We start from the raw sequence: 14603 nt of genomic DNA, 5'->3' as shown, positions 1-14603 counted from the left end.
CGTCATTTCTTGATTAAAAAACCGAGTAATAGAAATATAACTCGTCTCTTTCAAGATGAAATATAATCCAAGCAAGTGAAACGTTCGTATGTTTTGTTTACAATTTTTAGGCGGGTTACTAAATGTTTATTTGTGCAATTGATCTGTTAAAATTAGCCAATCACTGCTCTCTATACGAAATAATATTGCACTAGCACGCCGGCTCTACAGACGCTTCTTCCTAAACGTGCATGTTTTTGTGCATCGTGTGCACGTTGTCGGACAAAAATAATGGGAAGAAAAGCAGAATTTTTGCAAAAAACCCATCAAAGGGCCTGGCCGAAAAGCAAGAAAGCAGAAAGAACCTCAATTGCCAAAGAAATTACAAGGTTTGTATCGTCCTTGATTACAAATATTTGAAAAAGTTGTAGTTTGGTTCTCCCATCCGTAAACTTCACATTGCATGAAAAAGATGTAAACAACCTCAATTAAACATGATTGATAATTTTTTCAACTCATTACTTGCAATCATATTTATAAGGAAACCCGTGCCTTATTAAAAGTAAAAAGTATAATCAGATTTTTGTAATAGCAATGTTGTCTCATTCATACTCACGCATTTTCTGTTGAAATCGTTGTTCCTCGCAACCTCTAAATATGCCAGGAATAGTTTGCTATTTTCATGCTTCATCAAAGGTTTTTGTAGCTGTTTATTTTCAGTACAAAAGTTTTCATGGTTTTCAAACTTTGTCATTCGCAGAAATTGATTTGGCTGCAGATTATTTAAATCCTAAAAATGTTCTTCCTAAGGACATAAAGATTCCGACTTTGCTTGAAATTCATGATAATTTTGTTTATTTATACTCAGTTCATTTTCTTGTAAAATGCAATATTGTACTCATAGTCAGCTCTCGACAACTGGAATCCGAAAACCTTCAAGTTGTTGGTGGGAGTTATGGAAAGTTCCCAATCCAGAAAGGACAAGGAAGGCCAGCTGCCCCCCCCCCCCCCCACAAAAAAAAAATCATTTATGCAAAGAGGATTTTTCAAAAATATTTTTGTGGACAGTTGCTTCTAACTTCGACTGATTTTGAAAGTATAGAGGGCATGTTTCTTCTTTGGGGAAGCTCATGGAAAGCCACAGATCAGGTTAAAATCAGGGAACTTTATCACTCAGGGAAATATCAGAGAATTTTGAAAAAATAACAAAAATTCAGGGAAAATTGATCAAATGAAGGAAAAAAAAAATCTTTTTCCTTGCAAAATGAAGTACAGTCGGACCTCCATATATCGAACTTCCACATATCGAAAATTTCTATATATCGAAATCCTAGCACATTTCCATGTTCATTACATAGAAAATTTGTTTCTATATATCGAAAAAATCTCTATATATCGAAATTTTTCTTGAGACATTCGTAGATTTTTTTTTCCACTTTAGACTGTTTGTCTCATGAAAATTGAAAGGTTAGGGAGGAAATTATGCTCACTAAGGTTGCTATGAAACTCATAAGGAATTTGGGGTTGAGAGGTGTGAAGAAAGGTCGTTGTTCCGTTCTGGAGTTCTTAAATTCTGTCAAGTTCATTTCAAATCTTAGTTGTAACCAGTAACACTGTAAAATCAGTTTCAAGTTTGATTATCATTTTTATTAGTCTTTTAGCTTCAGTAAAAATCATTCAGGTTAAGTAGATTGGTTTTTTACTTTTTTGTCGATTATATTGTCAAAACGAAAATACCCTAATGTTGCGGATCAAGTTGAATTGCCGAAGAATGAACATGTATAAAGGCGCAAAGGTGTAATTTCTGTTATTTTTTTTAATTCTTAACTTTCGTTTAATCCGATGCTCAAATAAATTAGAAATTGGGTTTCATACACGAAAATTAGCTTTAATTTTAATGTTTTAGGAGATTTTTTATGATAAAAAACAGGTTGTTTCTATGTATCGAAATTTCTATATATCGAATTTTTTCCCGGCAATTTGCTACTTCGATATATGGAGGTCTACTTGGAATCCCTACGAATTTTCCGCCAATTATTTGTTGCGATTATACAGTGCCGCATATTTGTGCATCTTTTTCCTTAAGGTCAAAGTATTCAATCTTAGGATGAGCTTCCTAAGATTGCTTCTGTGTCTGTAAAGATGTTTATTTTACCTTGCTTGAATATTTCCTTAAAAGCATTTGAAGCTACGTAAAATAAACAACCCTACAGGCAAAGAGAAAGCTGTCATTAATGACTTAGCTCCCTTGCCTTTACTCATTGTCTTGAAGTAATTAGCATACTGTTATCACGATTTCAAGAAAAAATCTTTGTTTTTTAAATTAATGCTAAAAAAATCTTAAAAGTTATCACTTGGCGTTTTTAATTTAATTGCTAAAATTAATTTTTTTTTTGCCATGGTATTATTCGCTGTCACCTCAGATTACACGAAGGGTTTTTTTTTTTTTTTCAGGTTTTAAAACTCTATTATTTTAAAACCATATAAATTTTGAAATTAATAATTGTTTTTGAATTTCAATGTTGTTTGTGGGGCATTCCACGGTATTTTTGACATTTATGTAGAGTCCGTAACGTGACTTTTTTTGCCATAACTTTTTAATTTACTGTTTGATTAGCATATTATTTTATTTTGATCTTTTCCTACCAACACACCAGCTCAAATTAAAATAATTTGCAAATCAAACAGTAAATTAAAAAGTTATGGCAAAAAAAGTCACGTTACGGACTACATTAACGTCAAAAATACTGTGGAATGCCCCTTGTCACTAAAAAGTAATCTAATTTTTTTTTCGACAACTAATAAAATCATTTGTAATTGAGTTGTGTTGTTGTGTACATAAGTAAATATTTTTATTACTTTTTAATAGTTAAAATGCTGTATTCATTCATTAAAACCTAAGTTCTTAATTAGAGAATAGCTCAATATGACTGGTTGTTGAAAGATTTCAATTTGTTTTACATAAATGTCTATTCTGCCGTGTGCAGGTAAAGAGCAGTAACTGAACATTTTTCATTTTTTGGCATTTTTGTCATCTACTGTACGTTATCTTTATTGTACATACTCGCTTATTTGGTTTTCGCTGAAAAAGAGGAGCGAAAAAAACATCTTAATTCCAACATTTTTCTATGTTAGTATTGAATCCACCACACATTTCTTCAAATATCTCGAAAACTAATTTCTGCAGATACTGCCGTTTACCTGCACGCAGCAGTATTATTTACGTAAGTAAAACTACATTACTTCTATACTTTAACTATCACTTGTTATTCTTGCAGCAACAATTACACTGCCTGAAAATTAAGTTCAAGGTTAATTTCCATTTAAATGTTTTAGTTTTATCATGATTAGATATGTCTTTAAGAGTGGTTTCAATAATTTCTTAGAATTCTTATGTTAGCTGGTTCCTGGAAGTAAAGTATTTGTTTTAGATTTCCTACAATATTTCTCTGTCGATAATTTAATACACTATTTTTACCAAAAATAAAGGAGCATCTTTTCAAAATATATTTTTAATTAACAGAGTAAATCATTCTAAACACTGCATTTTATTTGATATGCAATGCTTTTCAGGTACTAGGGCAAAGAAAGGAAACCATTATCATTGATAACGTAAATCAGGGAAATTTGGTGAACTTAATCAGGGAAAAGTCGGGGAACTTTTTTTTCTCAGTTCCTGTCGCACCCCTGTAAACACATGAAACTAGAGCCAAAAATAACTCTTTTCTACAAGCATTTCACTAAAAAGATCTTATGTTTACTGAGAAGGGTGTTATTACACACTAGCTGCATGCGGCGACCAGCTGTTTCGCCTTCTTACGCCATTCGCCTTTCTATGCAAGCAGCCACGTATGGCGGCTGTTTGGCTAACTTGTCATTTACCTTTTTACTTCAAGTTTGCCGCCTTCGGCGGCTGATTAAATAAATTTGGCAGCAGTATTAATCAATCCATATCTATCTTTTTTTGTGCCATTCACATTTTTACGCCGAAGGCTATCTACCTTTAGAATCTCTCTCTAAATTTTCTTATCCATCTCTATTTATTTTAATCTCCCCGCTCATTTCCTAATTAAAACAAAGATCACTCAAAAAACTCATTTTTTTTAAATTTAAGTAAAACAAAAACAAAAAAAATCTCAAATTCCCCGTAGTGTGCAAAAAGTATAGCGTTTGACAAAGAAAAAAAATCTCGCTGTTTTAATTGAATTAAATGCGCACAACTATGAAATGTAAAGTAATATAGATACAGCAAAAAATGCAAATTAAAGTTTTTTTCAAAATTTGATAAAAAATACAAAAATTGCTCTATTTTTAAAATGTTTTCATTCATCATATTTAAAATTAAATTTCCTACACTACAGTACAAAAAATGTTTGTGTGGTACGATTGGTTCGGGGTCTGTGAGGTAAAAAGTGCAAAAAAACACATAAAACATTAACTAACTTTTTTCTAATTAAAATATCAAAAATCGAAGCCTGAGGTGCACAACTTCGACAAAAACTGCACCTGTATACCAAATTTCATCTTTCTAGGATTTACCGTTTTCCCAGGAAGCGCGCCACACACACACACACATAAACATCTTATTTTATTATATGTATAGATGATCAGGGCCAGATTTGGAAGTGTGGAGGCTCCGGGGCAACGAAGGAGTGGAGGCCCCTAATCAGTGTTCGAAAAGATCAACATATTATCGAAAATATCCGATACTTTTATATATATCCGAATATTTTGATATATATATTTGATATATAGGGGAGAGAAAAAACATAAAATTTGCTGACCCGAGAAAGTTAGGATATTTTGTAAACATTTTATTATGGAGGGCCCCTTTGTTGTGGAGGCCTCGGAGCAGTAGCCCCCCCTGCCCTCCCCTAAATCCGGCCCTGTGAAGTGAAACCTGTGTAAGTTGACCACTTGAGGTGCACTACTTTAGCGGTCAACTAAACAGGGTGGTCAACTTATAGAGGTTGAATTATACGATAAGATCTAATTCTTTGCCTGAAAATAGCGGTCAACTGGTTTTACTATAGGTATAAATCCGATATTTTCGACCCGTGAAAGTTAGGATATTTTGTAAAAATTTTATTGTGGGGGCCCCTTCGTTGTGGAGGCCCCGGGGCAGTAGCCCGCCTGCCCTCCCCTAAATCCAGCGCTGCACATGATCTCACCCCACACATTGTCTAGGTTCTTCATTTCATGATTTTCTGGTGTGGAGGAGGGGGGGGACAAAGGGGGCTCCCCAATAAAATGCGTATTTAGTGCATTTTATTGGGGAAAATAACAAAATACATGCACAAATACAAAATCAGTGGTGAGCAAAAATTTAGGGGTGAGCAATTGATTCTCTGACTGCCCAAACAACAGGTCTGCCCCCCTTTCATGTTGAGCTGGGTATGCCCTTATCCCACAGCTTTCGCAAGAGTTTGAGACCCAATGAAAACATTGAGATTAGAGACGTACTGAGTTGCACTTTGGCCGAGTACTAGTACTCGGCCGAGTACCGAGTTTCAATTATGTTTTAAAAAGAACCACCAACACATACGTGATGAATTTTGAACTCATTGGAATAGTAGTATAGACTACTATTCCAAATAATAGTTTTTAAAACAAAATTCCAGCTGAACTTTAATTATGCATTATTTAAAAGATTTTGTTTGTATCAATAATTTTACAAATAAGTTATTTTTTAAATTAAAAATAAACAAATAAATAAAAGGTAGGATTAATCAAGTTGGAATTAAAACAAATTATATCAATCTATATACTTCTAGTCCGCCAAAGGTAAATAATTCTTAAAAGCAAATGAAACAAAGTTAAAAGCACAAATGTGCAGTAGCACTGCACACACGTGTTTCTGCATTACAACGAATGTCTTTTTCAGTGCATAAAATGTGAGCTATTGAATGTAAAAAAATCAAACTTTTGCGTATGTCTTTAAATCCATAAGCTCATATTTTGTGCATTGAAAAAAGCATTCCATGTAATGCCAAAACACGTGTCTGCAGTGTTCCTGCACATTTGTGCTTTTAACGTTGTTTTATTTTTTAAGAAAAGTTATTTTTATGCTTCTTATAAATAATTTTGTTTGTGGCAAAAATCCATTTGATAATATAAAAATTTCATATTTTCTGTACTTACCTTTTTTGCCCCATTTTTAATAAATAAGTTTCATTAACTTTGGGACATTAAAATAAAAGATTTACTCCATTGAAGCATAACAAACTTCATTATTCTCAAAATTTAAATTTGAATTGTAAATGATTGCAGTATACTATATGCTTGCACTTTTTTATCAATTGTAAAATCTTCTTTGAACAATATTCAATTTTTTACTACTACTTTTTATTGACCGAGTACCTGATCAAAATTTGGCCGAGTACCGAGTACCAAGTACTCGGTACGTCTCTAATTGAGATAAAGGAATATTTGAGTTTTAAAGCTTGGAGTTATTGCAAATTAACTACAAGTATATATTATTAACAACAACTATAATTTATAAATGATTGCTGTGCTCACTATCCTATATATGTTATGCATGGTGAGTTATGAATGAGTCAACAGTTTATGTTTTAAGAATTTAGTCATTATTTGACCTGTGATTTCATTATATTTCAGAAAAAGATCCAAATTTTGTTAGCAGAAGGGCCAGAAAAAGGTAAGAAAGCTATGAATACAAAAGACATTTTGGTTTTTCTACTATCTCTCATTTAAGTGGTGCCAAATTCTTGCATACTTATGTCAGTAAAGCTTGGCTCTTATCAACCTTAATTGTATTTGAAAAAATATAATGAGTCTAACTTACTCCTAAATTAAATTTACCTACATTAACTTTCACTGTGCATAAGAGAAAGTCTTTAAACAAGTTGACATTCTACATTTAATTTTTTTTCTAACAATTATTATTGAAAGAATTTTATTTTTGGTAACCACCAAACCCCAGGTGAACATTATTGTGTGTTCTATGCAAGAATAGTAAATTGATTGGATTTTAGTTTTTTTTATGTAGAATAGTAAAATACAAAGTTTTTATAATTTTTTTCCTGATTCAAATATTAATCTATCTTAAAAAAATAGTCCAATTGGCGAATTTATTTTGGTTTTTTGGATAGTTTAATCAAAATTAGCTATTTTTCCTGTCAACATGTGCACAGAAATAGAGTCAAAAGCTATAACATGTGCACAGAAACTAGAATAAAAAGGTATAAGAACTTTACCAAGTAAATAATTTTAGAATACCTGAAAAAAAAAATCCTAAATGATTTTTTTTTGAGGGGGGGGGGGGCAGTATAATTCATTCAAGCTGCCCCATAAAATGAGAAATCATTTGACAAAGTACTTTGCTAATGTATTTTATAATGCTTCACAGACGTGAGTTAGAAATGAACTGAGATTTTAACATAAAAATCAAGTTTTCTATTCAACTATCAACTTTCTGTTATATTCTTCCTATCATTGATTGAAATTGATTTTCTTATAATTTCCTCTCAGTCAAAATGTGTATAAATTGTTCAAGGGAGAAAAAAATTTCCCAGTGCCATATCAGAAAAATTTAAGTTCCTTAAAATCTCATGTTTTCCCCAAATCGAAAAATAGGCATGGTTCTTCTATGCCCATTCAGAAAGCAAGCTGATGTCCCAACCGGAAAAAAACCAATAAGAATTTTTAGTATGATAGGCATATATTTTTTATTTTTATTAAATTTATTTAGGGTTATATTTTTATACTAGTGGTACCTGCACGGCTTTGCCCGTAATAGAAAAATTAAAAGGTCTTTTGGGTTCGCCTGTATATTTACGAATAATGGTGAATTTTCTCGCCAATTGGCTTGTACCCATGTTACGGTTCCACGTTATGATAATTTCGTAGCTCGCCAATTGGCTTGTATTCATGTTACGGTTCCACATTATGATAATTTCGGGATTGACTCGTCCATCTTATGATAGTTTTGTTCTTAAAATTGGAATAGAAAAAGAACCACATCGAATTTTCGAAAAATCGCTTCGAGGTGCACACCCCCATGCTACAAACTAACTTTGTGCCAAATTTCATGAAAATCGGTCGAACGGTCTAGGCGCTATGCGCGTCACAGAGATCCTGAGAGACAGAGGGACATTCAGCTTTATTAATTACTAAAGATAAAGATGAATTATTTGTAAATTTTTATTATTCTCCTAAATTAATATTTTCAATGCTCAGTTTTAAAAATTATTCTAAAAGCTGAGTATTTATTCTTTCCATGCCATTCTAGTTGGGGAGGAAGTTACGTTTCAAGACCAAACTTGCATAGATATATTTTGAAAATGATTTGCTTTGGTGATCACAAGTTTAGTTTTAACTTCAAAGGGGCAAAGAGAGTGCATTGACGAAATGCTAAAGAAAAAGGGGGAATATTGAAACATCAACTAAAAGAGACAAAGAGTGGAGTCCTCCAAAAAATACCCTTCATTAAAACCCCATCTTAACACTTTTGACTTGAGTCTCTGTAAGTAGAAATTCAGTTTGTAGCATTAAAGTCAAAACACAAAGGGGAGGTGAGGCACGTTGGTCCACTTTTTTACTTATCATTTTTTATCTCATCAAAAAATTTAATAATCAGTTCAATTTTCTACGGTAAGTTTCACTAAACACTTCTCAACCCCACAGATTTTTTTGGAAGTGTTGAATTGATAAACTTTTTTTATATTAATTTTTTAACGGGACCTCGTAAAGTGGACTAACGTGCCCCAGGGGTGGGGTACGTTGGTCCGCCTGGTGGGGCCCGTTAGACTGCATGACTCAAATAACATTTGTTATAATTTTAGTGATCCACTATAATATTAAAATCTGTTCGCGTCCGTCTGTCTGTCTGTCTGTCGAAGATCGATCTTCTCGAGAACCACTGCGAATCGGGAGTCAAAGGAGATACCGATCAATTCAAAATTTTCCAAAGAAAACAATAGGACCAATCTCGTAATTGTACGACTTTAATTAGCGGAGATATTAATTAAAACGTTAATTAACATAACGCTATTCAGGAATTTTTATTTCTTTCCTGTTGCCATTTTGCATTTGCGTGAGCAAGTAAAATTCTAATAATTGTGTCAAAAGAGATTTTTTTGGCTGCTGTCCAAATCTTAAAACAACGTTTCCATCTAGAATTTCATTTTTAATTAGTTTAAAATTGGTTGCTCTATTCGGATATTTATCGTCTGTCCTTTCTTATTTTTTCACATTCAACGTTCTTAACTCTTTTCAGCATATGAAAAATGTTTCTTTAGTAATGTTTATTGATTGAAGTGTAAGTTTATCATTCACCGGCCTCATATTTGGGTACATTTAGGAGGTGCGACTAATTATGTTTATTTTGTTGGACTTTTTTCCGTCACATGGGTGAGTTTTCGAATTGTAATAAATCTCTTTTTCCTTCCTGTTTCGATTTTTGCAATACAGTTTGTATCGTTAAAAGAACACGTTAAATTAAGATTGTTTGGATTTCTTTAAGTGAAACAGAGCTGAACAAAAAAGATTGTTTTTAAGGATTTTAACTAAAGCTTAATTGGAATCTGATGACTTGATATTAAATTAATGCTTATTGGTATTTAATAAGTCTTGGTGCTTTAGTTTCACGTAATCAACAAAAAAGTGTGTCATTTTATGTAAAAAGCTGATTGTAATTGTACATAAATATTTCAGATATATTCTATCAGATTTAATTCAGTTTAAAGTGAGCACATATTATAGTTGAGAATGCATATATTTTCATCTTTTGTGCTAATTGAAAATACTCATAACTTGTATCATTGATAACTATGATTAACGTTAAAGAGGTTTTTGCCAAAAATATGCTCTACTGGTGTTTTGCAAACCTTGCATTACGCGTAATTATTTACTCCTTAGAGCTTTAGAAACTGATGTCAGAATAATACAAAAACATCAATTGAACAGCTCTTTCATTTTTTAAGTAGCCCGTGCAACGCCGGGCACGCAGGCTAGTAGATACTATTAAACTTTGTAACTACCTTATTCTCTGTTGCTGTGTAGAGTGAAAAATATTACGTTTAAAGATCAATATAACATATTAAATTGATGTTTTGATAAATCATCTTTATTTAAAAACAGCAAAAGCATTCACCTTAAGAACACAATTATTTTTTAAAAATCAAAAGAAAAATCATAGACTATTGTTGTAATTTAATTGAGATTTAGGTGCAAAAAAAAGTTTTTAAATTATGTGGGGTAGGTTGGTTGGGTCCATGTGCCCCACAAAGAGGGGACCAACCTACCCCACCTTCTTGGTCTGAAAAAGTGATGTCATATTTTTTTTCTTTTTGACAAAAAATGAAAAAATTGCCAAAAGGAACTTACTTTTAAAAAGGGGTTCAATTCCCCCCCCCCCCCCCCCCCCCCCCCCCCGCAATCTTGATGAAAACCATTAAAAAAATAAAGTTACAGTTTTCTGAAAATTACTCAGGACTACTGAAATAACACTTTCTGGAATAAAATTTGTTCAATATGACGGTACCATGGGATTTCATTATAGGATTTGTAGGACCATAGGTGCTATTTGTTGGTCATAAAATAAAGTAAAAAATATACGAATAGTATTAAAATAATTGAGACCGGTCCAGCGTACCCCACCTCCCCCAATACGTTTCGGAGATTTTTATGATTTTTTTCTTTTGCTTGCATCAAAAGAATGTAGTTGAGAACTGTCATTTTAGTTCGTTGCTGCAAACCTGCAGTCATCTTTGATCATTTTATTTCCTAAAAATTTCACAGTGCAAAATGTACAAAACAATTGCACAGCATAATATTTTTCGAATTATATTTCCCTCCAAAAATATGTTTTTCTTGAAATCATAAATTGTATTAAGTTATATAACAATGTATAATTTATGCACACTGATTCAATTTTTTATTACAGATTGAAAAAACAAGATGTAAAGAAAAATCAGTTGAAAAATAAAGTCGAACCGGTTGAAGAGAAGTTTTCCGATTGTGGTAAGACATGGCATTTCATTTGCAATAATTTTATGCAAATGCTATGAAGCATTTATTTAGTTTAAGTTTGAATGACATGCTCTTTTTAAAAGTGGATTAGGAACAATTTGACTTGCAATTTTCTTGAATATCACACTTCCTTTTTCCAATCTCAATCTTTTTTAAATCAAATTTTCTGTGTGAAATAAAATATTTTTATGCTACTGTTCTAACTGTTATAGTATGCTAAGTTGCCAACTCTCCCAATTTTAAGAGGAGACCCTTGCATTTCAGCTGGTCTCCCACTTTCCTGCTTTACAGTTTGTTTCCCCCAACGTTTTATTATTATCATTATTATTATTATTTTTTGAAATTCATTCTTTGCTATTTATTTTAAATTTTGCTGATAGATCTTATCACTCCATGATCATTCATCAGGTAACTTTCTTGCCTGTAACTCTCAAACGTCATTAGAAATTCATATCTTTTGAGAATTTCTCTCAATTTGCATAACAGAATCAGCTTCAAGTTCATTGGATTAAAAAAAACACCACTATTTAAAGCAATTTCTACCGTGCATATGTATCTATATTTAAGAAACTTAGTATGTACATCCCTCGAAGCAGAATACTACGAAATATGTGACGTACGACACAGAACAATTCTGTTCAAATGCGAGAGGATGACTCAGTCAAATTTTCTGCAGAAATTCTACAGATTTCAGTGAAATTTCTGCAGATTTTCTGCAAATATCTTCCAACTCAAGATAGAATTTCGCACAAATTCTGCAGATTTCTTTAAATTAGAAGATTATCTAACTCTCAGAAATTACAATAATTTGGCGGAAGGCTCGCGAGAAATGTTGAATTCGATAAGTCATCTGCAGGAACTTTAGATTTACTTTGAAGTTAAAGAAATCTGCAGAATTTGTGCTAAATTCTGTCTTGAGTTGGAAAATGTTTGTAGAAAATCGGCAGTTTTTACAGATTTTCTGCACAAATTTCATATTCTAAATCTGAAAAGATTCTGATTTTTCTAGCGTTTTTGGTTCCTCTTTTCCTTAATTTTCCTAATCGATCTTCATCCACTGCAATTTCCTCCATAAACGAATGTTTTGGAAACATGCCATCATTGAAACACGTCTTTCACCGAAAATTGCGTGTCTTGTTTGAGATTTCAATCCTTTTGCATCCTGAAAATATTGCAACTATTTCGAAAGTTTTGAAACATTTTATTATATGTTACCCTAACTAGGCTCATTTTATTTATTATTTTAGTAATTTATTTATTAACATTATTTTAATTGCTCCTTCGTTCCATGTAAAATTAACCAAAAAAACGTAGTTTGACATCTAGGTTCGGACTTTTGTTAAAGTTTTTTCTATGCGTGTTAGAAAGAATATAAAATATTTTTAGAGAACCTTAATCGGTTTAGGTTCTACTGAAATGAAGTTTTGAAATATATATTTTGATAAGGAAGTTTTAAAAACTGAAAAAAGAAAAGGAAAAAAACCCTTGAATGAAGCGATTTTGATTTGGGGAAGTGGTCACATGGTCAAATGGTTTTACGTTGCAGAACATCATCAAGTATTCTGCTTTGTGTTGTGCATCATAAATAATTGCAAGCCATGCTAAAATTCCATTCCGTTTAAATCTTGTAGATATTTCAACTCCTTTAAAAGTTAAAAGTTATTTTGATGTATGAATTTAATCTTGTAACTTGATTTTAAGTATTGTTAAATTATTAGTTTAGTTACAATTTTTAGTGAAAATGCTTTTTATGAAATTGAATTTATTTTTCCTTTGATTCTGGAATATAGCACAGACCACAGTAAATAAATGATACATTAAAAAAATGAAAAAGGAGGCAGATGAGAAAATAAAACTAATAGGGAAATTTAAACTTTAAAAGGAGACCTTTCAGATCAAAAGTGTTAAGATGCCGGAAATCATTGATTGCAAAAAACTCTGAAATCTTAATGTTCTGAATTGTTATGAAAATTGCTTCAGCAATGTATAAACAGATAACTGAACCTACTTTTTTTATATGTATATAAATTCAAAATCTAACTTACTGAAGTAGAAGTTCAACAATAAAGAATTACTTGAATTTAAAACTTTAAATTTTAAAACAATTATACATATTACAATAATTCACATTCAAAAAATTAAAGAAAAATATCCCTATTTTATTTCAGTTGCTTGCAAATGTTAAATGTGCGAGCCTTTCATTTCATGACAAACATCTAATCTATGATTTTTTTCCACACATTTCATAGTCACTCCATCAATGGCTCATAATGCTGAACAAATGTAATTGTATTTTCAGCATTTGTGGTTGACAAACAGTTTCTTTGACAAAGTCCTTTAAAAAAAAAATTGAACAAGCTAAATCGTAATTGAGTTTGTTCCAATTTGATATTTGTTGTGCAACAGGCATTGAACTTTTGTAACAGAAAAAAAAGGTTTATTTTTTGTTGATTTAATATTTCAATTATTTTAATATGGATAACAGTTTCAAAAATATAAATTTCTAAAATCCAATCACTCTTCCCTAACTTCACATTTTATCTATAACTCTAACTAGTTTTCTTAGAATATTCTACTGCATTCATTTTCAGAATATCAAAAGTTGTTGGGAGACATTTTTGAGCATTTTTTCTGCGAATGAACTTATTCACAGCAGTGTTATTCTGTAAGATTTTACTCTAATTTATTTTCTTCTACACCCAAATCTAGATGCGTCTTTGGAATCCTCAGATGACGAGCACATTTCTAAGAAGCCAAAGCTTTTTACGGATGATAATGCAGACTGGTTGAAACCCAAAGACAAGAGTGATTTGTTTGAAGGATCTGATGATCAGGATGAGGTAAGCGTAATACATCCTATAAAATGTTATCTCTGATTATATTTCTAGTATATATGCTATGTTAACTTTTAGTACATATAACTGCAGTATATTCAAAATAGCTCTCTGAGTGGCTGGAGTGACTTAAAATTAATATAAAAATGTATAATATACAGGCAGTAGAAAGCCTTTATAACAATATATACTATAAAACACAATTCTCTGTGAACCACTCAACTTTCAGAAGTACTGTAAACTCCTGATTATCCGCGAAATAGGGTGGCATGGCTGATAAATGAATTCACTGATGACCTAGGCAAAAAGCGATGCTAGTGTATGCAATAGCTTAAAAAATTCAATTAACCCTCACATACATTTAAACTAAAACGATATCAGTGTATGTACAAAATAGATTAAACTGCTGATTATCCGTGGAATCGGGTGGCATGAGTGCCGCAGATAATAAAACTCGCAAATGAACGCGGCAAAAAGACTAAAATGAGGGACAAATAAGGTAAAAATTGTCCTTCCTTAAAAACTTAGCTGTATTGATGCATAATACTTTCTACAAACAATGAAAATTTATATAGTGCAGTAAAAATGTTTTGTATTTTTTTACAACAGAACTTAGCATCAAATTAGAACAAGTGTTTACTACAATGAAGAAATCACAATAAATAAATAAAGCAAAAACAACTGAGTTTAAATTTGTAACTTTTAATTTTTTGACAAAAAAAGTCATTAGTATTTGCATTTTGCTGTGAAAATACATGTTCCTGGTTGTTGATTGACTTGCGGACGGATTAATCGGGA

General features: G+C 31.7%; 1 long non-coding RNA gene across 1 annotated transcript; it reads left to right on the top strand.

Moving 5' to 3' along the window:
• Positions 1-233: 233 nt before the first annotated feature.
• LOC129225666 (uncharacterized) lies at positions 234-13812 on the top strand. Its single transcript, XR_008580745.1, has 4 exons — positions 234-368; positions 6598-6637; positions 10886-10962; positions 13681-13812. It is a non-coding gene; the product is annotated as an uncharacterized LOC129225666 (long non-coding RNA).
• Positions 13813-14603: the final 791 nt, after the last annotated feature.

The sequence above is a fragment of the Uloborus diversus genome, chromosome 7 (genome assembly GCF_026930045.1).
Source record: "Uloborus diversus isolate 005 chromosome 7, Udiv.v.3.1, whole genome shotgun sequence".
Lineage (NCBI taxonomy): Eukaryota > Metazoa > Arthropoda > Arachnida > Araneae > Uloboridae > Uloborus > Uloborus diversus.
The sequence above is the reverse complement of the archived record's forward strand: the minus strand, read 5'-3'. Positions and strand labels throughout refer to the sequence as shown.